This window comes from Anopheles darlingi, chromosome 2 (assembly GCF_943734745.1).
Source record: "Anopheles darlingi chromosome 2, idAnoDarlMG_H_01, whole genome shotgun sequence".
Taxonomy (NCBI): Eukaryota; Metazoa; Arthropoda; class Insecta; order Diptera; family Culicidae; genus Anopheles; species Anopheles darlingi.
In genome coordinates, this window is record NC_064874.1 from 5042501 (window position 1) to 5052500 (window position 10000).

General features: G+C 48.5%; 1 protein-coding gene across 3 annotated transcripts in view; it reads left to right on the top strand.

The window, feature by feature from the left end:
- LOC125952123 (histone-lysine N-methyltransferase ash1) overlaps positions 1 to 682 on the top strand; it is a 16077-nt gene extending 15395 nt beyond the window's left edge. For all 3 annotated transcript variants that reach the window (XM_049681404.1, XM_049681406.1, XM_049681405.1), the window contains one exon: positions 1 to 682. This exon is cut by the window's left edge and continues 1381 nt beyond it. The gene's annotated coding sequence lies outside the window, so the exon portion shown is untranslated.
- The last annotated feature ends 9318 nt before the right edge of the window (positions 683 to 10000 follow it).

The window sequence follows — 10000 nt, forward strand, 5'->3', positions numbered from 1 at the left end:
TAGTCATGAATGAAACGGGAGCAGACGGTCGGAATGCCAAGCGTAGCTTGTTACGCATTAACGCAAATAGCAATGTAATAACTTATCTATGAGACGAGCACGAATGCAGCTATACTAGGCTTTCGGAGAGGAGGTCCTACGCAGAAGCGGATTCATTTGCAAACAAAAGCAAGAGAGTCAATAAAATGCAGTAAAAACAAACGCTTTAATAGGAATTTCAAAATTTTGGTGCACAGCAGAGAGAAAAAAAGAGAAAATCGGTTGGGTTCAACAGGGCGCCCACAGGAGCTGTAATGTTAACGGGAGATTATTGTACATAAAATGATATTCATAAGTGGAGAAAACCATTACATGTTTACTCCGACATTCGACAGTAAATGAATGCTGCGGGAGAGGCGGCGTTTGCAGCGTACTAAGTGAGTATATGGAAGACGATGGTGCTAGGACGGTGACGGTGGATTGAGTTTAGCCATTCAAACACATTATAACACACACCGATTGTAACAGACAAGGAAACCATAAAAAACCAATAAACAAATGTTCATAAATTCCACGGTGTAAAAAATGGATTTGCTAAATTGTAGAATGTTAGCTCGGCATGGCAAACGAATGAGAGACGACGACCCAGCCCGTAAAGGCTTCTCAGGCCTTTGAGGTGCATGAAGCAGATGATGAGAAGAGTTGGAATAACTATCGGGAGGATGAAGATGTGTTGGATTTTTCTTCTTTAGGCGCTTGCCTGATAAGTAAGTTGTTTTGCCCATTTCCATTTCGCTAGTCATACTGCTGCATCTTCATTATTCCAACGGCTACAATCGTCACCGTTCAAAACAAACAAACGATCTCCAGAAGGAAGAACACGACATGCCGCAACGCACGGTCGCCCGATGACTAAATCTATCCCGCGACGTAACGATAAATGCGATTCCGGGAAGGAGTGGCTGAGCTGTCCTGCTCACGAGAGTGATCCTTTCGCGATCAAGTCCACTCACTTTACTCGTTCCATGCAAATCGATTCCGTCATACTCTACCCCCCCGAGTACATGTGTCGTCACGCCCATTCTCGCGGTGGCGGGTCACATACGAATTCATAGTGAGTAATCGATCGTACGGTTCGCATCGTGTTCGGCTCCGAGTAAGTAATCAGGATTAGCATCATGATCTTGGCTTCATGATCGGGCTACCGGCTCCCTGCCGCACAACATTGTGACCACTTGACGTAATCGGTTGGTGAGGAGATCGGTCGGTAATGGTTGGTGTGCAGCGGTATTAGGTATGCAGCCTGACCTCCTGCTCAGTGGGTCATACGTGTTCCTCTTGCCCTGGACCTTAACCGTTCACACCGCTGCTCGACGCGCGATGAAGTGAGTGATTTTTAAGAAACGATTTTGACTTTCGATACATGATGTTAGTTTATCCGACAACCGGTTAAAATATTTTAAAAAAAATCTTTAAAGAGTCGTCATGGACTGGTCCTGCAACAGGGGATACTCTGCTCGGGCGTTAGATAGAATTTCGTATAAGTTATGCCACTTATCAGGGTGATTCTTTGCGGAAAAAACAGGTCCGTGAGTCATGGATGTCACAGGAGCAGCCGGTTGCCGGAACGAGTGAAGAAAAGGCATAAAACGGATGTCAAATTTTGACTCGTTAGCCATCAATCGCCACGAGAGTATGGTCACCTCCAAGAAGGGGAGACAGAGGGAAACGAACTGAAGAGCGCCGCAGAACGAATCAATATTCCATATGCCCGACCAGTTTGACACGATCTGCAACCCCGGTCTCTCCCCCCCGGGTATCCTCGGCACCTTCAATCCACAAACGACTGGTGCTGGTTCACAATATACACACGACGGGGTACACGGACACACTGTCCTCTCTGGACGATTCGATGAGTGATGAGTCACAAGTGTCAGCAACCACTACTGCCACGAATGTCTCATCTGTTCATCTGGGGGTGGTGCTCACCGTTCCTTAGCCAGGCCCTTACCCATTCGGTCCGCATACTCCCGCGGGGGAGCGATCGTTAGGCTAACGCGCGCGCGTACGATCGGTGAAATCACAGATTTATGCCCTACGAATGCTAATTTACCATTAAAAGATCATTTTCATATTCAAATCCATATTGCGTTGTCGTGATGACGTCGCGACACGATCACGGACCATCGGGTGTCATAAGCACAGTCGAGAGGCAAAGTTGCGTAGAAAGCTCTTCTAAAATTAATATTTTTTTTTGTTTCGCTTTTACCTTTATTTTGAATGATAGTACAAAACACTCTATTAATAAAGCGAGAATCTATTAATAGATACATAAGGTAATGGAGTACATCATCAGTACACTCGATGTTTGCTGTCATCACGGCTCACGAGTCTCGTTCGACCACAGATAAATGCGGATTTTAATAATTTATTACTTTTAATCACCGACCGCAACGGCAATACTTGACATTCGAAGCTTAATTAACACATTAGATCATCGCGACAGTGTGTGCCCCTGCTCACATCGTTGATGTGTCTTTGGGCATTGGGACAAGCACTGCGGAAGAGCTTTTCAAGTGGTTTATTTTTTTATTTATAAACGCACGCGCCTGCCGGTTAATACTAGAACCCGCGTTTGCTACTTGCCTGCTGATCGTTACGTCAGAATGGAGACGCTTGGTGAATCACCAAACGGATCCTCCCCGCCATGGGGGGCGTTACCGTTTTCTTTTTTGTGGCTAACGGTTTGTGGAGGATCCTTCACATTCACGAAGGCGACATATGGCGGCACTGGGCGCCAAGCAGTCGGTCGCCGAGACTCGGTGGGCTTATGGAAACGATGATCTTTCACTTTCACAGTTTGCCAATGAAATTCACAAATCTCACAGTGAGTGAGGCGTGATGGAACGAGGCGCGCGTGATCGTCGGCAAGAACCTTCTAATCAGCGAGCCGGATACTCCCGGTGGATCGGTGAAGTTCGCTAACCCATGACCAACCACCACCAGGCTGAGTGGCCTGTCTGTGTGTTGGCTTCATTAATGCCTCCGATTAGTGTTCCCCCCAAGAATGTCCTTCGCGTGTCCATGAGAAAAAAAAGGTAACAATACAATTATTTGGCCCATTTAAAGACCCTGCTAATGGGGGGAGAGGCTTGTAGGGGGAAAACAATCATTTAGAGCTCCCCTTATTCGTGCCACTTCCGTGCATATAAGGATGTTCTCATACGAAATGCTTCGGCCTTCGGCCACCTGTTGCCCTCACTGCATATTGCCTTCTTTGATTGGATACTTTTTACGCTCGATCGGTTGTGGCCGTATCTTTTATGTCATCTCGCGAGACGCCAGCCAGCGTTCACCCATTAAGCCGTGTAACCGTTTGGATCATTTCATGAAAATAAACAAAATAATCCACCCCCTACTAGTCCCAAAATTGTAAACATCGGCCACACCAGCCACTGGCTACTACGACGCAGATCGCTGCAGAAATCTGCAAACAAATGCATGCATTACGTGCATCAGCGAGCCGTGTGTGTGTGTGCGCGTGTATAATCCATTTGCCATGTGGTTCCCCCCTACGGCGTCACGACTGGCAAGCAACCAACCAGAGACTGCACGTGACTAATATCCCTAATAAACTCGCTCATTCTGCCACCGTTGGATGGAGCGGGGCGTGCGGGGCTTCATCAGCGGTATCCAGCATCTGCGTGGAATAACTGCCACTGCCCTACAAAGTGCACTTATCTTTACTTTTGGTAGTTTTACTCTTGAAAGCGCTCTTCAGGTGCTCTGCAACATTAAAACATTAAGACATTGTTTTGCACGATTGTTGATGGATAAGCAAATGAAAGGGCAAAATTATGTTTTTCTTATGTTGGGATGCCCATGCCTAGTAGGCATACTTGGCCAAGATAAACGCCAACTAAACGTCATGGAACCTGTCATTACTCGTACCACCAGCCGATGTGCAAGCAATGAGCAGAGCGAGCAGTAGGCTTTGGGTTAATCATCGTCACTACCACTCGATGATGATGATGACGATGGTAACGCAGAGGGTTTGCAGCCCCGAGCCCCATCTCATCGAGTAGTCCGTTCTCGTCCGCACCCAAGTCGCAGCGCGCCCGCGTGTGTGTGTGTGTGTAGCAGCAGCAACGATCACTGCGGGCCCATTGGAACAAATTATCGTTTATGATAAATTTATAAACAAACATCTCGCTGCCTGCAACCCGAATGGTGTAAAGAGGCGGGAGTATCAGCATTACGATGCTAATGCCACGCTGATGGTTGTCACAGTTACCCCTACTACTGTTGCCCTGTTGGTGGTCGTGGTTGCAACTGCGAAATGCAACCAACTTTGCATCCAACCATGCTCCATTCATCACGTTTTGCCGCAAAAAAAGCTCTCCGCTGCGTACGTATGCTGCTCGTATGGGTTGCGCATAGTGGGGGCGGTGGGAGGAGAATCGACTAATGAATAAATAATTATAAGGCCGGGCCCCGTGCCCGGTAAAGATCGCTTATCCCCGTGGCGATCATCAACCTCGGACGCCATCTGTCGGTTCGGTTAAAGTGCGATCCAACAATTACAGGGTGCAACATCCCCACCCCCGCCTCTCACTCTCTCTCTCTCTCTGTCTCTCTGCTGTCTCCCTCTCTCTGTCTTTCTGCTGTGTCTCTCTCTTCATCGATTAGCATGTCGATGTTGTCATGAGTTTTCACCTTCAAACCACAGCCACAGCATGCACATGAACATGCACTCGATCGCTCGCTTGCTCGTTCGTCTTATCTCGCACACATCGACACCGCGAAGCGCGGTAATGGATCTCCCCCACGCCGGTTAGCAGTTTCCAACGTTCCTTTGGTGAGATAAAAATCCGACATTCAATAAGGAACCGGCAACCGTTTTGTCCGTGAAATTGTGATCGCTAGGGAATGGCCCACGAGTCTAATTGTTCTGTCGCGTCTAAGTACGTTCCGGTCTCGGACTAATAGATAAATGTACTAAAAACGGCTATGTACAGTCCGTCATCCACTCCAAAATGGAATAGTCGCAAGTGTAGGAATGCCATGGGTACGAGTAGAAGAGGTCAAGGGACCGCTCGCACGGTCCCTACCCCTGGCTCATTTGCATAAATATGGTCTAAACGCTTCCCTGGCAAATCAATCGAGATGTGAGCTCAAATGCCTGAATAATAAGTAAGCTTTTAATTACTATAGGTTACTTGCGATATTTGTCAAAGTGGTTTTGATTAGTTTTCAATTAAAAAGAAACTCAAAGTTTACATTAATCTCATCATAGATCATATCACAACTATTTGAATTTCATTTCAAGAATACTATGTAAATGGTTTAGATAGCGAACGAGCTTCATGATACTCCAATTAAAGCCGAAAGCTAGAACCCACCTTGCTTGCGCCGGTTGGGATGATTGTGCGGCATTCCTTGTTTCTAATTTTCCATTTCAATCATAAACCCGCCGAACAGAAGCGATGAAAAACATGATTTACACGGTTCCATGCCACGTCTACGGCGGTGCCTCCCTTCGAACACGGGCTGGAGCACAATTTGCATTTTCCAATTTGTCATTCGTCGCGAGAGAGATAGAGCGAGAGACCAGAAGGAGCGCGTGATCCAAGTAGCTGTGGGTCCACACACCAACCCTCTCGACGATCCAATGATGCTGCGAATCCAAGCAATCGCGGCGACTCGCTGGCTCTCAGCAGGCCAAGATGAGCCACGGCGACCGAGCGACCCGATTTCCAACCGAAAGGCGTGCTGGATAGATTTGTTGCTTTTTTATGCTACGCGCGCACAACGCGGCACGGCGGCGACTACAAGGCGTCCCCCGATACACTCGGCGCTCGCTCGGCTGCTTGGGCGAATGGTAATTGATTAAGAGCGCCAAGTGGGAATCCCGATGCCACAGCACAATCGGTGGAAAAGACCACCGGCAAATGTCACGCGCGGCTCTCCGGTGCCAGAAGGTGCGAGAAGGATAAGCGGTGAGCGGTGGTTACTTGGTTTGTTGGTGTTGATTGCGAAGACGCCCCGAACCACAGTGACTAGACACCAGCACACAACACAAGCACGTTCAGTAGGGCAGTCTTCTCACTCCCGCTGTCTCCCTGTGTCTGTGATCCTTCCTTTCAGTAAGGCGAGAAGATCGTGTCAGAGAGGCAGCAGTATAGTAACTCCCAGCGCTGCAAGAAGCGTGAAGAAGGGAGGGATGAGGTCGTACCCTGACACGAAAGTTCAATCCAATCGAATCGAGCGACCCCCAAAGACCAACCATCGGCCACCGATGTTATTAATATTCATGAAGATCGATATCGGTGGGCCCCTGCGGAACCATATCTGCATTCCCTCGCCGGTTCCCGGACTCTTCCACCAGCCGATGAAGCCGCAAAACTCGGCAACAGCAGCAGCAACACTGCAATCTTCTTGGCTCCATCCTCATAAAGTCCCACCACTCAGTCGCATGGAACAGATTGGAGTCTTGTGATTGTTGCATTTGGTGCAAAAAAAAAAAGGAGAAGCGAATTCCATCGTTCCGTGCGCGCGTCCCGTGCGATGATAACGGTCGCACTAGATGTTGGTCAACTTTTTAATTTAAAACTGAGTGTCCTGGCTACTTTCAACGGTTCCATCACATGAATCATGCCAACACACGCACCAGACTGGACCTGGTACCGGCTGGACCTTATCACCGGCCGACCGTCTGAGGCGGAACACTTGGAAATGCACGATAAGAAATTTAATGAACTGATGCACTAGTTTCGTTTCGTTTCTTTTTTTTCCATCAAACCCCGGTCCATCATGCACCAAACATCGATAAGAATCGGTCCTATTTCTTCAGATGGTTCCAGATGGTGTGTCCTGAGTGGTCTTCCGTATGCGGAACATATCTCGGTCGATCTTATCGGCCGAATGCACGGTTGCAACGATTCCGGCGGAAGGCTGACAAGGAGCAGAACGAGTGTCTTGCAAGAAAAAAAACCAAAAAAAAAAAAGAATCGGGGCAACAAATCGCCGAAAGTGCGCCGACAGACGAAAACGTCATCAAGGCTTGTGGTTGGCCAGAGATAACGATGCCCGTCCATCGCGCATCGGTCCATTATCACGGGCTGGAGTCTACCGGCTAGCGACGCTGTAGTAGCGTCTCTGTGACGTTTTAGTAGCCGCGCAGGAAATCGTTTTGCGATAAAACATTTAAAAAATGGCCATCCCACGGCGAAACGTCATCTAATGATACGGTGTCTATCATTAGACCATGGGACGAAACTCGCCGATACCATTATCGAACTCATTTACTACCACCGAGCAGCTGATGGCCGAGCGCAGTACGACCTCGCCCCAAGGTCGTTTGCAAGTTTGTTGTCTCTGTCTTATCGACCGTCTTATCGCCCGGCAGCAAATGTGATTTGTAACGTCACATCAAGGGGTTAGCTGGCTAAATGCGACGGGGCAGGAGAGCGCGGGCGGCACGATGGGATTCTGTAATTAAGATCCAATTCACACGATGATAAGAATGTTTGCCGTATTTTTTTTTCTCGTCTATTTAAATTGTAAACGTTGTTTGTTTGGCCGCTAAATAAAGAGGCTAATAAAGGCGTCAAGTCAAGCCTGTCAACCTGCCGGATAAGATCTTGATCCCGGGGAATCGCAAATGACCGCGATGTTTGCTGAACATTCCGCACTAGATTCTGAGATAAATAACGCACCAGCAACTCGCCTGTGTGTTCCAGTACATTATTTAATGCTTGTTTGCACAATATTTTCATTCACAATATTCGGACGAGCATCATAGCAAGCTTGCGTTGTTTGCGGGTACTGTAGACTGTCAAACTGTCATTCTGTCGCCTGCCAGCTTGATAGTCAACGGAGTGATGTGCTGGGCATGCAACCATCGTGTAAGCACAGGAAACAGCAAAAAGCTCGAGTACGACCGACTGGTAAGCCTGCAGTGGGATCGATGCACGTATCAGAGATTTATGGCTTTCCTGTGATTGTTGCATACATTGTACACTGGCCTGCGCTCCGGCCCTGGCAGAGCCGACAGAGGTTCCTAATTAGGACTGCAGCAGTGGTGTGCTGGTAGGTACTTCAAATGAGTAATTAACATACACGGCCCATCTGATCATCGGCCAACCAGACTCGTTAAGCATCGATTCCGTCGATCCGCCCGCGGGGCATCGACATCGACGCGGCATAGTAGCATGTTTGCAGTGTTTGACCGATAAAGGAACCGCGATTCTATATTTACGGCTCACTAACGTTACTTCCTTCCTTATGCGCCGTTTATTAATATTTATAGCAGACCCACATTCCAGTGCCAGCACATACCATATACGTGTACATCGGGCTGAAGATGATAAGACAAAACTCGCCAACTCGCTTTGCTTTACCCCGTTTTCTTCTCTGATAATACAAACACACACACACACCCACAGCACACACGCGTGCCGTGCAATACATTATGAAATGCGGATTGCGGCGGCTTAGGCGAATGCAAATTGGTGTCATTTCCGTCGATCGGCATCGAGCGCGATCGACATAATCGACCGGGCCGCGGAATGAATTTATGGATCATTGGTTTCGCGCGGGCGCGGGATTACCGTTTTAGCCTGGGTTTTAGCTCCGGGATGGAGCCCCACTTCTAAACCAATAATCCCCGGACGCAGTAGCACACTCGGTGAACATTTTGGGGTGATAGAAAATTAATGAAAATCATATTATGAGCAGCATAAGAACGCAGCTGGTGGTAGCAACTGACAATCCTCTTCTTCTACGCGCAGTCGGTGCTTCGCCCGGTAGGCCAGCGGCCTGTTGGATTCCCCTCGTGGACCCCCGATCAATAAAGTGCCCAGTTTTACGAGCGATTGTTTCTGTCCGATTCCATATTTTACGACTTCTCGTTTGCTTTCACGCACGCACGTATGCACGGCTCTTCCCTCACTCGATCGAAGAGCGGTCGACGATCGAACGGCATTTCACAAATCATAACTCGTATCTGTAACGTAACCGAAGCGATGCGAGAATAGAACCGTGGCGGTCTCGGCTACAAATCCACTTCATCCAGAACTCTCGGATCTTTTCGTTGATTGAATCTTAGCAGCGAGGGCGGCAGAAAAACATGGCAGACGAGGGCACAAGATCAAAACGGACCACAAGTCGTACCGAGTGGTGCGTGGTAAGTACGCGCGACAGCAATAAAGAAGCAGAATCTTACTCGTTCGGTGACACCTTGGGCCACCTACTGGCCGATAAAGTCATAACAGCGCCCGTACTGGCACGCGAAGCGCCTGGCCTGTCCAGACCAACCACTCGCGATCCGATCCGGCGATAAGACCGGAAATAAAGAACACGACTTTATGGGTCGGCTTTTGTGGGCTCGGACCGATCGGACGGAAGGGTGTTTTTCCAACAAAAGCCCGCAGGCGGGCCAATCGGTGCGCGGCTGTCCTCGCCATTAACAAGCAAGACGCGATCGAGTTGATCATGTTGATCGGTGTGGTGCGTTATCTCGCACCTTCTACACCAATACCAACTCTTCCCTTTTCAGTGGGAGATGAGGAAATTAGTTGTTAAATTAATGGAAGCACGCGGTGATCGTGGTGCTGTTCGAGGAAATTTCGATTGCAAAAGGATGCCGTAAATTGTGTCACCGAGCGTGTACTCTGGGGCAAGCGGTGTTGGCATGATGTCCATACCAAGTCCAATTAACAGCTTAGCACGCCAACTGGAGCCATATGTTATTTTTAACATATAAATGAACTTAAATGAGAAACGATGCGCTCTTCCGGTGGTGCATTTGATAAGAAGTATTTGCTTCGATTGAGATCGATTTTGCGGTTTGAGGCGACATGAAAAGAGCCTTCCACAGCCACTCGACAAAGACGACTTGTTGCGCTTTCAGTGTGAGTAATTAGTTAACAAACACACTCGAAGCAAGTGGCCATCCAATGTGAGTACTCCCCACACGACCACCCCAGGAGTACTGCCCAGGCTGGTCAGGGTGGCATTT